We start from the raw sequence: 14,772 nt of genomic DNA on the forward strand, positions 1-14,772 counted from the left end.
GTTGTTCAGGAAGGAGGGAAAGTTGTCTTTCCACATATTCATATGAAAGGAGAATAGTAATTATTTGTCCAGAATTTTGTATTCTGTACTGAAGAAGAAGCCAATTTCTATACCATGGTTTGTATCCAATGCTAGTCCTATTAAGATTAATGGATCAAAATTAGTCATCTCTATCAATTTCAATGGGTCTACTCTGAGTAATACTAGCATTGGCTACAGCCCCATATTTAAGATTTAGGGAGATGTGCCAGATATTTTGCACATTGGGGTATTTTCTGTTTTTTTGTTTTATTGCAGTTTCAATGCCATGGAAATTTCTCCTGAAAACCCCTGGTCTGAAATGTGTGTCCATTGCTTCCTTGCTTCCCTTGGCTACTGCTTTTTTAATACCACTTTGTACCTCACTGCTGCTTTCCTTTTCCTGGGTTTGGCACATGGCTGTTTGCAGCTAATCAGGAACCAGGTTGTGAACAGGAAAATGTCATCACAACACTATGTAGCTGATCAGATCTGGCTGTTTGAGAAGGCTGGTGAAAGTGTGATAGAAACTGAAGTTTAAAAATATGCAGGGAGTGCTGGAAAACTGTTAAAGAGGGGAAGCTGATTGGTTCAACCTTACATGAAACCATTTCAAAGGGGAAAAAATGCTGGATATCTGTAGTCAAGTCAAGATACGTTAAGAGGCCTCCCTCCCTCCCTCCCATCTTATTTTATTTTTGTTCTTAAGACCTTTGTCTGAGAAGGGGCCTTGTGCAGATTGACAGCCTGAACACTTCTAGGCTGACTTCAGTCAATAAAATTTATCAGGCACAATCCATCAAGCACTGCTCCATTTAACATCAATGGGGCCACAAAAGAATCATTCTCGGGGACTTGAACTCATCTTGTTTATGTTTAGGTCTCTTGGCTGTCTTTCTAAGGCTGCTTTCTTACTTCACTTCAGATGATCACCCTCAGATTCCACTAGGACTCAGCAACTAGTCACTTCTGCTCCCGAAGGAGGAATAGGAGAGGGGGGGGGAACTCTTCTCGCATTATAACATGCACAAGAAAGTGTAGAAATAATGCTCTCCCAGCACTACAAGCCTAGCAATAGCTTTTTCCACAGTAAGGGAGAATAATAGGTTGGTTATGCAATGTTTACTTTTTAATTCCAGCAGATGTACTCAGTGTAAATGCACCATATACAAGGGTCTTAATGGAGCAGCTCTAGTGGCATGGAAAGATTCAGAGCCCAATTATGTTTTCAGGAGCCTCTACCAGTATACAACACAGCTGCAATTCCCCTTAAGGGGCAACTCAGTAAGCTAAATCTGACAATGTAATAACACACGAGCTAGATTCTCATCTTTTCTATATTATTGTATTGCATATTTAGAGACGAGAACAACTTGAGATTTCATGGGCAAAGGAACCCCTAAGTTTATCTAATTTTGCTGTCCTCCGTATCAGAGGTTTGTTGTTGTTGTTCAGTCGTTCAGTCGTGTCCGACTCTTCGTGACCCCATGGACCAGAGCACGCCAGGCACGCCTATCCTTCACTGCCTCTCGCAGTTTGGCCAAACTCATGTTAGTAGCTTCGAGAACACTGTCCAACCATCTCATCCTCTGTCGTCCTCTTCTCCTTGTGCCCTCCATCTTTCCCAACATCAGGGTCTTTTCTAGGGAGTCTTCTCTTCTCATGAGGTGGCCAAAGTACTGGAGCCTCAACTTCAGGATCTGTCCTTCTAGTGAGCACTCAGGGCTGATTTCCTTCAGAATGGATAGGTTTGATCTTCTTGCAGTCCATGGGACTCTCAAGAGTCTCCTCCAGCACCATAATTCAAAAGCATCAATTTTTTGGCGATCAGCCTTCTTTATGGTCCAGCTCTCACTTCCGTACATTACTACTGGGAAGACCATAGCTTTAACTATACGGACCTTTGTCGGCAAGGTGATGTCTTTGCTTTTTAAGATGCTGTCTAGGTTTGTCATTGCTTTTCTCCCAAAAAGCAGGCGTCTTCTAATTTCGTGACTGCTGTCACCATCTGCAGTGATCGTGGAACCCAAAAAAGTGAAATCTCTCACTGCCTCCATTTCTTCCCCTTCTATTTGCCAGGAGGTGATGGGACCAGTGGCCATGATCTTAGTTTTTTTGATGTTGAGCTTCAGACCATATTTTGCGCTCTCCTCTTTCACCCTCATTAAAAGGTTCTTTAATTCCTCCTCACTTTCTGCCATCAAGGTAGTGTCATCAGCATATCTGAGGTTGTTGATATTTTTTCCGGCAATCTTAATTCCGGTTTGGGATTCATCCAGTCCAGCCTTTCGCATGATGAATTCTGCATATAAATTAAATAAGCAGGGAGACAATATACAGCCTTGTCGTACTCCTTTCCCAATTTTGAACCAATCAGTTGTTCCATATCCAGTTCTAACTGTAGCTTCTTGTCCCACATAGAGATTTCTCAGGAGACAAATGAGGTGATCCGGCACTCCCATTTCTTTAAGAACTTGCCATAGTTTGTTGTGGTCGACACAGTCAAATGCTTTTGTGTAGTCAATGAAGCAGAAGTAGATGTTTTTCTGGAACTCTCTAGCTTTCTCCATAATCCAGCGCATGTTTGCAATTTGATCTCTGGTTCCTCTGCCCCTTCGAAATCCAGCTTGCACTTCTGGGAGTTCTCGGTCCACATACTGCTTAAGCCTGCCTTGTAGAATTTTAAGCATAACCTTGCTAGCGTGTGAAATGAGTGCAATTGTGCGGTAGTTGGAGCATTCTTTGGCACTGCCCTTCTTTGGGATTGGGATGTAGACTGATCTTCTCCAATCCTCTGGCCACTGCTGAGTTTTCCAAACTTGCTGGCATATTGAGTGTAGCACCTTAACAGCATCATCTTTTAAAATTTTAAGTAGTTCAGCTGGAATATCATCACTTCCACTGGCCTTGTTGTTAGCCAGGCTTTCTAAGGCCCATTTGACTTCACTCTCCAGGATGTCTGGCTCAAGGTCAGCAACCACATTACCTGGGGTGTATGAGACCTCCATATCTTTCTGGTATAATTCCTCTGTGTATTCTTGCCACCTCTTCTTGATGTCTTCTGCTTCTGTTAGGTCCTTTCCACTTTTGTCCTTAATTGTGGTAATCTTTGTACGAAATCTTCCTTTCATATCTCCAATTTTCTTGAACAAATCTCTGGTTTTCCCCATTCTGTTATTTTCCTCTATTTCTTTGCATTGCTCGTTTAGAAAGGCCCTCTTGTCTCTCCTTGCTATTCTTTGGAAATCTGCATTCAATTTCCTGAATCTTTCACGATCTCCCTCGCATTTTGCTTGCCTTCTCTCCCCCGCTATTTGTAAGGCCTCATTGGACAGCCACTTTGCTTTCTTGCATTTCTTTTTCATTGGGATGGTTTTCGTTGCTGTCTCCTGTATAATGTTACGAGCCTCCATCCACAGTTCTTCAGGCACTCTATCCACCAAATCTAAATCCTTAAACCTGTTCTTCACTTCAACTGTGTATTCATAAGGGATTTGATTTAGATTGAATCTTACTGGCCCAGTGGTTTTTCCTACTTTCTTCAGTTTAAGCTGGAATTTTGCTATAAGAAGCTGGTGATCTGAGCCACAGTCAGCTCCAGGTCTTGTTTTTGCTGAGTGTATAGAGCTTCTCCATCTTTGGCTGCAGAGAATATAATCAATCTGATTTCGATGTTGCCCATCTGGTGATGTCCATGTGTAGAGTCGTCTCTTGTGTTGTTGGAAAAGAGTGTTTGTGATAACCAGCTTGTTCTCTTGACAGAACTCTATTAGCCTTTGCCCTGCTTCATTTTGAACTCCAAGGCCAAACTTGCCAGTTGTTCCTTTTATCTCTTGACTCCCTACTTTAGCATTCCAATCCCCTATAATGAGAAGAACATCCTTCTTTGGTGTCATTTCTATAAGGTGTTGTAAGTCTTCATAGAACTGATCAATTTCAGTTTCTTCAGCACTGGTAGTTGGTGCATAAACTTGGATTACTGTGATGTTAAAAGGTCTGCCTTGGATTCGTATCGAGATCATTCTATCATTTTTGAAATTGCATCCCAGTACAGCTTTCGCCACTCTTTTGTTGACTATGAGGGCCACTCCATTTCTTTTACGGGATTCCTGCCCACAGTAGTAGATATGATAGTCATCCGAACTGAATTCGCCCATTCCTGTCCATTTTAGTTCACTGATGCCTAGGATGTCAATGTTTATTCTTGCCATCTCATTTTTTACCACATCCAGCTTTCCAAGGTTCATGGTTCTTACATTCCAGGTTCCTATGCAATACTTTTCTTTACAGCATTGGACTTTCCTTTCACTTCAGAGGTTACACCACTGTATTCTTTTCACTATCAGAGGTTACACCACTGTATTCTGTCATCTCCAGCTTGAGTTGATAACAAGCCAAAGAGAGAGAAAGGAAACGAGCTGAGCAGTACTCAACAAAAGTACACACTCAAAAACTAAAGAGTCAAAAGCAAATCATTGGTTAACAAAAGAGCAACTCCTTAAAAGCAAACTACTATATACATTTTACCAGAGTCAGGAAGGATAGCATATTTTAGAACGTTTTACTATTTTTCTTGCAACATTTTATTATTGTTCTGGAAAGACAATACAGTATGTATTTGAAAATACTGGATCATCTATAATGCTGTTGCCATCTTAGAAGCTTGCAACCTTTTTATTCACTTTGGTATTCAATATTTCTTACGGTATGATTCAGTTTTAGCCATGTGTAGTTATTTGTTAAATGTAGTCTGATTTTAAGACACAATGTTATTGTTTCTATATGTTCACACAGCATTTTTATTTACAAAGGGAGAGACCAATTTTTTGCTTTAAAGCAGTGATAAAGAGCCTGGTGTTCTCCAAATGTTGTTGGATTCCAACTTCCATCAGCTCCAGCCAGTCCTGTAGCCAGAGTGGGGTGCACTGTCCCCCTTGAGCTAAGACCCCCTTTTTAATGGTAACCTACATTTATAATTTATAACATGACAGACAACGACAGCCCCGTTTAAAGAATGGCAGCTTGTTTTTAAAACAGGAGCAATGTAAGAAGAACAGGACCCTCTGAAAAACAACAACAAATGATTAAAGCAGGGTGTGTGCACAACAAAAGCCTTCAAGCAGGTTGTGGAACAGTTGAAAGTATCTTTATTTGGCCCTACTGATGATGGAGACTGAGAAAGTTTTGAACGGGGATGGATTTATTTAACAGGCCATTCAGGTCCTGGCTCTGGCCTGATGCCTGTGGGCTTCATAGTACAGGGCTTACAGAAACATAAAGAAACAGGCACACCTTTCACATTGGAAATGTGTTGGGACATCTATTGAACTCTATTAAAATATCTGAAGGACACTAGCTTGGGAGAGCTGGACATATAATGAAGTATTTGAATTAGGTATGACCTGTAGAACACAACATAAAGGAGTTTACTACGTAGCCTGCTGAGACCCCAAGTAATTTTTGTGTGGTGCATGAAAATAAGTTTGAGGAGCACTGATTTTTGCCATAGACCAATAAGCCACCCAACCACTGTCTCCTCCACAACTGCCTGTGTTGCTTCTAGCACCCATGCATTATCACCCCTTTCCTACTGCTTCTTTTTACCATCATGCCTCTTTCATGGTGGGATGTGCTGTTGCTCTTGCCTTCAGCTCTAAGAAGCAAATGTTCATTAATTTCCACCCAACGTTATCGTTTTTATTCACTACTTCAAAGTGCCGGAACCAGTGTGTGTAATTACAGACCTCCCCCCCCCCCCCGTTTATCATTATTCTGTTGCAACATTCACTTGTGAGTGGTTAATTTGTATTCTTTAGGACTTGGTACAATCTGGCTGTCTCCATTCATATGTGAATATAGTTATGCATACAAACTGAAGGAAAACACTGGTGGAGCTCAGCTGAAGCACCGAGAATCTTGGTTTCCAAATGGAATCGTGGTACTTCAAGGGAAGAGGAAACAGCCACTCAAATTCCCAAATGATCTAAGGCAGTTTATGCTCTCCTTCACAGTGACTTTTTTTGGACTATCTCTCCAACACCTATAGCAGTACAGCTCAGGAAGCCCTGCACTGTATCATTTCTCACCTTCTAGAGCAGGCTTTACTGCACAGATAGGAATCAGTGACTCTGCAGATGTTGCTGGACTACAGTTCCTAGCATCCCTAACTATTAGCCATGCAGGCTGGGGCTAATGGGAGTTGGAGTCCAACAATAATTTTCTCTTAAAAAATAAATAGAGGGAATGGTGATAGTCTGATAGCCCCTCTCCCTGAAATGTATATATTTTGATATATGAGATATTTGAAATATGAGATTTATAAGGCAATGCCATTTTATGTTTCTGAATCCCAGTATCCTTTTAAAAAAACAACAACCTGCTGTTCCAATTTCCTTGGAACCAAGAATACTTCTTCTCGAAACCCATGAAGCTTAAAATGAAACCACAATACCCATCTGAATTACTAAACACACACACTGAATTCTACCAAGCCTAATTTGGCTGCTGGCAGTACAGTTGTAAGATGTTTGACAGCAGCATCACTGAAAAGTTGTATTTCTCTGATGCTTTGCAAACTACTTGGTCTTTGTCATGTATAGATTTCTACTAAGTGATGAGCGTCCTCTTCACTAATGAATTAGTCCTGATCCTAAAAGCGCTCTAATTTGTCTTGACGCTGCCTTTGATTTTGACATCAGAACAGGCTTTACAGAAATCACCTGTCTCTTCTATCACAACTGCATTGCCATGGGAATCCCCACAGAGAGGCACTGATGTTATTATAAGAATTAATCTAAGCTAGTAACGAGGAATTGAATTCCAAGTGAGAAACGAAACAAGGCTGAAATTTGCCATGTGTAAATTGAAGATTGCTCAGAGGGCTCAGCCACACGTTACACAGCATGGAGCAAGTGGACAAAGATACATTTTTCTCATTCTCTCATTGTATCTTTCTAGAAGCCTCACCCACCCCCCCAAAAAATCTGTGGAATGCTCTCCCTAGAGAGGCTTGCCTGGTGCCCACTTTAATGTCTTTTCACTATCAGTCAAAAGACTTCTTTCCCGCTCAGGCTTTTAAACATTTTTAAAACATTTCTTAATATCCTCTAATATCATTGATATTATAGTTTCCCACCTCTGCAGAATAATGACAGTTTGGCTGGGTTTTTTTTTAATAGCTTTTGTAGCTTAACTGAATTTTATTGGATTCATTGCTGGGTTTTTAATTTGTGTCACTCTCTGTTGGATTTTACAGCTGGATTTAATCTGTTTCTGGGTTAGTTCTACGGATTTATGGTTTTATTAAGTTGTATTTTGTTGCTTTTTATTATGTATGCAGCCAAGAGAATATATTCTGCTAGGGGAATCAGAAATGGAATAAAATAAGACTACCCAATAAAAATGACTGGTGGTAGATTCAGGAGGTCAAACAAAAGGAAGTACCGGGTACTTATTTGCAATATGCATAATTAACAGGGATTTCCTTGCTGCAAGTGTTAAAGGCTGCTAGCTTAGCTTTAAGAGGAAAACCCTGTTGCTGTTGCTGCCTATGATGCAAGGATGGGGTGCCAGCCTTCAGGGAGTGAGGAGGACTGAATGCCTGGCAGTGTGACTGCATGCATGTCTACACAGAAGAAAGCCCAATTGAGTCCAGTGGTGCTTGCTCCCAGGAGGTGCACCAGTTTGCAGTCTGCCAAGGATATGGGTTTTCACTTTTGGGTCTCTTCATCTCTCCCTCACTGTGCCTCCTTGCCTCTGTGTTCCCTGGCATATGCAAGCAATTTTAAGGCAGGGTGGAAGGGTGTGTGTTTGTTTATATAATAGCTAATTTGTTACATTTGCTGTATCACATAAATTGATACAGAAAAACAGGTTTCGGTGGGCAAAAATTAATGTGTGCATAAACACATGGATGGGTAGGGTGGTGATTGGTCCATGCACTCTTATATGGTGAGCCCTGATCCATCTTTAGTAAGAAAGCTGATGAATTGCTAAGGCTCATGCTGGTTTAGGCACATGAAATCAACTTGTGTCTAGCGCATCAACTTCTTATGCTATCCATGTGTGCAGGGCAACTGATTATGTGCTGTTGTACACTTCAGTAACAGTGTACAGGCCTACATGGCCACCCTGTTTGCAATTCTAATAACAATGTTTGTGGCCTGTATTGTCCTAATTACAGCCACCGAGTCTGAAAATCACAGTGCCTAATCAGGGGCGTTACAGCCTATTTCTCCGCTTGAGGTGAAACGGGAAGTGCCACCTTGCCCTGCTGCTGCTGCCACTGCCGTTCTTCCACTCACCCTGCCACTTCTGCCACAAGCAGAGCACCAGCGCTGGCACTGGCACTGATTTTGGGTGAGATCTTGCCTGACTTTGGTGGGAATCTTGCTTGTTCTGCAAGATCTCGGGTGATTTGGCTGATCCCAGTGCCCCTTCTGCAGAGCTGCCACCTTGGAGGCTTCTGTCAACTGAGGCAGCTCTGTGCCTAAGGGCTGAAGAGTGCTCCAGTTCATCTCCATGGGGTATTAAATCAGAGACAATGGTGCCCCCTTAAGTATCAGCACTGAAGACAACTGGTTGAGGGTTATGTTAGCAGAAACAAACTCTGTGGAATGCCTCCCCTCCTGCCGAGTGAGCAAGGGGGGAGGCATTCTGCCATCCAGCTTTGCCACTCGGTTTTTTTTGGGGGGGGGAGGAGATCTCTCCCCACCGCCCAAGCAGTTATGTGTGGGGTTTCATTTCTGCATTTCCTGCAACACAGCCTTCCTCAAACTAGTGCCATCCAGATGTTTTGGGCGGCAACTCCTATAAACTGTGCTGGCTGGGATCGTGGGAGCTGAAATCCAAAACATCTGGAGGGCACCAGGTTGGAGAAGGCTGCACCTAGCTTCAGAAGAGTGTACTGCACTGGAATCTCAGGTAGTTGCAACAATATGCAGAAACAAATGAACAAGAGCCTGTTATTAGACTGCCGCATCTCTGCTTTTATAGTTGCACTGGTTATAAATAACAATCAGTCTCTCTCGCTTGTTTGCTTCTCTTTTTTTAAGGGGAAAAACACACACTTTGCCAAAGGTAATGTTTAGAGATCTTTCTAGACCATTTATTTTTAAATTACCAGCCAGAGGAGAGGAGGGGAAAAAGGGGGGGGGGATCTCAGACCGATTGCTTATCAGAATGAAATCCAAATGTCACATTAGTTGAGAAAGTTGGGAGATTAAATTTTCCAATGCCCTTCATCTGCTGTTGACATTTTGGGAGCTTTGCTCCCTCCTCCCTCCCTCCCTCTAGTGCCTGCTTTCAGCCTTAATATCTTAAACACACACACACACACACACATACACAAAACCCCAACAAACCTTGCAAAAGAGAGATGGCTCTGCAGACTTGAATGTTAGAAAGCTTCTTAGAAGTGGTCTTTTTTTTGGTAGGCTTTCGTTTTGACCTGAGGATTGCATCTGGCTCTGTGACTGCGCATGCAAGGTATTTGTAAGCTTTATGGGATAAGATTTTGACTGGAAACCTTGCTTTTTTAAAAAAGTCATTAATTTAAGCAGGTCCGCTGTTATTATCATTTAATGAATGTTTGCTGGCTTATGGCCTGCAGTTCTTTGCTTTCAGCATGTTTTCCTCCATCTGTTGAAGAGCCACCGTACTATTAAACCCAACACTACAAAAACCATCTTCAGCCTATATACCTCGTCAGATTTTTATTTTAATCAGGTTGGTTTAAAGTAAGAAGAATTTAAGAAGAAAAGCAAACAAGTGGGGTTTGTTTTGTTTTGGCCTTCCTGTTTCAGGTGATGGAGTCAGTCAGTCAAGCTTTCCCTTCTATCGAAAAGGGCAGGAAATAATTTTGCAAAGGAACGCTGACATTCTAATACCATTTTGTGATTCCAAGCAGTAGCTTGATTAAAAAAAAACCAAACAATAAAGGAAAAAAGCCTCACCCACAATCAATCTCGCAACAAAATCAGCATTGCTAGCGGTATCAGGCTGCCAAAGGGTAATAACACTTTATCACATCTATTGCAAATTCCATTCAATAATGGTATGCTATTTTAGAATTAACTCCTGCCATGCCAGATCCCAACAGCCTTAATTTTGTGGAAGCAGATTTCTGTTGTCCTTTTTTGCTTCAAAACTACAAGGACACTTGATTTCCAGTGCCTCTGTGTATTTGACCCTGGGCAGCATCAGGGGTGCTGCCACCACATTCCCACATTGGCAAACACAGTTGAGAAAGGAAAAAATAATAATCTGCTGCTGGGTATTACAAATGCATATCCCTCACCCTCATAATTTGCTACCTACAGAAGATTATGGATCTCCCCACCTTCTTTTGTGTCCTCCACAACCACCCACCCATGTGCATAATACTAATACTAATACTAATACTAATACTAATACTAATATTAATATTAATACTACTACTACTACTACTACTAATAATAATAATAATAATAGAAAGAATAAAAAGAATCCAATTGGAACTTTCAGGACAGTGTTACTATCAACACACTTGCCTTCTCTGAATAACTCTCCTATAATTAGCTAATTATTCATGGATTTGCAGAGACTGGGAGAGAGCGCTTGGCAAGTGATGGCTGCTTTTGTTTAGAGTCCTGTCAAATCCACCACTGAGCATGCAGCCATTTCTCTCAATCCTCTCCCATGCCTGGAATGCTGTGAGATGCAGATGAACACTTCAGCATGCTCTCCCCAAGTTGTCAATTATTAACAGTTTCTGAGAATGGCCCATCTCCTACTAATGCAAATCTACCTAGAGCTCCATGCCAATCATTCTGTTCCGTCATTCCTGAACATACTACCCTCCTAGAGCATCCTTTACTATACCAGCCTGGAGGCTGCAGCAAGAAGGGGGAAGGCAGCATGAATGATGGTGCCTATCAGAAACATTTGGCTCCCTTATTAAAAGTGCAGTGACTTTTAATCAGGTATGATTCAATGTGCTGGTGTTAACCATAAAGCCCTTCAGGGTCTGGGACCAGGACATTTGAAGGATCGCCTTCTCTCTTATCAGCCGCCCCACCAGCCAAGATCTTCATCAGCAGTCCTCTAATGTGTCCCTGTGGTCCTCCAGATGTTGCACTAAAACTCATATTATCCCTTACTATTTGCCATTCAAGGGGTGATGAGAGCTGGGTTTCCAACAACATCTGGCGGGCCATAGGGTCCCCAGCCTTGAGCTATCTGGTCGTAAGTATGGTTTAAAGATAAATAACCACAAGAAGGGAGTGCACAGGCCTTTAAGGTTCCCACCAAGAGTGAGCACCTGGATAGCAGACTTGAGAAAGCATGCAGATCACTTGATACAGGTGGGTAGCCATGTTGGTCTGCCATAGTCAAAACAAAATAAAATAAAAAATTCTTTCCAGTAGCACCTTAGAGACCAACTAAGTTTGTTCTTGGTATGAGCTTTTGTGTGCATGCACACTTCTTCAGATACCTTCGTATCTGAAGAAGTGTGCATGCACACAAAAGCTCATACCAAGAACAAACTTAGTTGGTCTCTAAGATCACTTGATCACAGTCTTCCACACTGTGTCAAGATGCAATGCATGTCTGTTTAAATCACTGCAATTATTTCTAGGTTTGCATTTATACCTATGCATTAACATACACAAACCTGCATCCTCTTTTGTCCTCTTTTTTGGTGATGGAAAAGGGGCCACTCTGTGTGGAGTTGTTTTTGAAGTATGAAACTTATGCCGTTGAAATCAAAACTAGGTCCTGTTACTCAGCATGGCCAGTTATCTGCAAAGTGGTAGCCTCCCCCCCTCCCCCCAAGAATATAACTCCGGTAATAACTCTTAGCGGGAAATGGTGCTTGAGAGAATAAGCTTCTTGTGCTATTGTGGCCATTTTTACCACATCAGAAATTCACCAAAAAGAGAGTGGAGGCCTGCTGGTGTTGTCTGAAATAACCACAACCGCCCAGCCCTCATCTCAATTGGGCTTCACTTTTTTAAAACAAACAAACAAACAAAGCATACACTAGGATGGAATTTGGAAGCGAGAAAGGGACAGTCGTGGGAATTTGCTTACTGAAGCAGGCCACTTCAAGTCACTTCATGGCAAAGCTGGCCCTGCACTGATCTTCATTTTTCTTTCCAAAATAGTGCCTTGATCTCCATTAACGGATCTGGGATTGTTTATGTCCCCTGAGTGTGAGAGAAGACTAGCTGTGACTCACAGGGTTCCCAAACGTATGAAGCATTATTTATATCCTGCCTGGCATGTTGTTCTATCTGTGTTTGATATGCCATTAAGCAGAGTGGCGGAAATATTATGATTTATTGGTAAAGTGCTTTTTTATATATTTCCTGCTGGCCTGGTATAAATATCTGATATTTATAATAATTACACCGACAGCATCAATTCATGATTCTAAGGAGACCGTCTGGCTGCCATGAAATTGATCACATTTATGAACTCCATTTTCAGGCAAGCATTGACAGCTCCAGTGCCTCCCATTCTCTGGAGTCCTCAGCAGTGCAGTTCATAAACTCCTGCTGATTGTATGGAAACCCATCCATTTGCATTGCTTAACACACCCATTGATGTGGCTGCCTCCAATGCATCAATCACTTTCCTTGTGACTTGAAATTCAACTTCCTTTATAAGAAAGGAAACTGGGGGTGGGGGGAAGCTGTATAGTAATGTCCATTTGCTCAATTTTCCAGCAATTTCTCTTGTCCCTTTGCAATGGTAATATGTGGAAAGTTATTCTATTTGTACCATACCTGGACTGCCCAATCCTAAACATGTTGAGTGGTATTGACTTCCAGGCAAATACGTGGGTGGCGCTGTGGTCTAAACCACTGAGCCTAGGGCTTGCCGATCAGAAGGTCGGCGGTTCAAATCCCCGCGACGGGGTGAGCTCCTGTTGCTCGGTCCCAGCTCCTGCCAACCTAGCAGTTCGAAAGCACGTCAAAGTGCAAGTAGATAAATAGGTACTGCTCCGGCGGGAAGGTAAACAGCATTTCCGTGTACTGCTCTGGTTCGCCAGAAGCGGCTTAGTCATGCTGGCCGCATGACCTGGAAAAACTGTCTGTGGACAAACGCCGGCTCCCTCGGCCTGTAAAGCGAGATGAGCGCTGCAACCCCAGAGTCGTCTGTGACTGGACTTAACTGTCCTTTACCTTTACCTTTAAAATACGCTTAGGATTGCAGCAGCCTTTAGGAAGCTACATGCCATGTATTTCCATGGTTCTTTTCAAGGTGAGGCTAAGGCTGCAGTCTGAATACTGCTGTGGAGGAAGAAGGGGTTCTTAAAACTCTTTCCTCAATGTTGTTTTCCTACCCCAAGCTGCTGTTATTCTTGCGGGCGGGATGGGTGGGGGCTTTTCTCCCTATGGGGATGATTTTCAGCAGAAAAAGCAATACAAGGGAGAAGGGTTTAGAAGCCCCCTTTTCTCTTCTGCACCAGTCCTCTACTTCTGATTTCAGCTTCAGCATCTGATTTGTCTAAAAGACAAAAGTTTTACATGACATGTAAGATTTTTCCCCTCTGCCATGATGCTGCTGATGATAGCAAAGGACAGCCAGCCAGTTAAGAAGGAGAAAGAAATCCAGATTATACGGACCCTATTTGACTGCAGAGATCAATCTGACTTCATCAAGGTCCCTCTTCCCTAGGAGGGAATTTTTCTCCATAGTCTCAAACAGCAAGCAAAATAGAAAGAGAAGCGTCTTTGGATGCAGTGGAATTAAAGAAGCCTCTAGCCATCACTTTCAACTTCAGCAGCTTGTGCATGAAGGGTCAAGCTTCCAGGCTTCTGCCTGCAATTTCTCACATCAGTTGGCCATTTGTACCAGCACAGCGAGGCCACCAAAAATGTCAGAAAAATGAATCAAATACAAACGTACTCATATTTCGCTAAAGCATGGAACCGGGCTATTCTGTGATTTAAAGGATCAGGCCCTTTGGAATGGCAGATGCAAAGGTCCCCCTCATTTATACCCTAGAGCACATTGTTTTAGCAAACACACACATGCATCCTGGATCAGCCCAGGAAAAAAATGCCCACCCGCTATTTTTTTAATTAAAAAAAATACTAGGAAATTAACAATTTATGGTGTGGTAGAAATCCACAAAGTTCTAGTGACAGTAGCAGAATGGTGGCAGCTGGGGATCTGGCTGGAGAATTTTGGCCTCCTCTATGATTTAAACATTGTCTTCCAACCATAAACATAATAATAAGACTTGGAAAAATAACTGTAATTTTCTCCCGTTTTGCTAGTGGCATCCAATAGCGAATGTTAGTTAATTTAAACACTTTTTTGTGAATAAACATTGAAACCCTCTCCTGCTGGAAGAATGAGTAAAGAGGAATTTTAAACTCTCCTCTCCTCTCCCTTTTCTTTCTTTTTACAAATATTATATCTCGAGCTCCCATTTACACACAATCTAGCATCCCCATTACCTTTTAAAATTAAATTATTATTTTTTTAGAGGTCCACAATCAGAATTACATTGGGACAAACCAGAGGTGCAGTGAATAGGAACCTCATTTCTATTTCTTTCCGCATTTATATCTGGCATAAGCTTCTTGAATAAAGTCACAGTTTTACTGAATAGGCATTGTCTGTCTGAACTAACTTCATTTGAGTGAGATCATGCTCAATTTAAATTTTAAAATGAATGTTAACAAAAATGGAGGATCTGTGGTTTCTTTCTATTTAGTTCCACTGCAGACAATTCAGTATCTTTTTAATTTCATCATC

General features: G+C 42.0%; 1 protein-coding gene across 3 annotated transcripts in view; it reads right to left on the reverse strand.

Moving 5' to 3' along the window:
- The window catches only part of CACNA2D2 (calcium voltage-gated channel auxiliary subunit alpha2delta 2), a 523,930-nt gene that overhangs the window by 156,103 nt on the left and 353,055 nt on the right, over window positions 1-14,772 (reverse strand). The window lies entirely within an intron of this gene.

This window comes from Lacerta agilis, chromosome 2, assembly GCF_009819535.1.
Source record: "Lacerta agilis isolate rLacAgi1 chromosome 2, rLacAgi1.pri, whole genome shotgun sequence".
NCBI lineage: Eukaryota > Metazoa > Chordata > Lepidosauria > Squamata > Lacertidae > Lacerta > Lacerta agilis.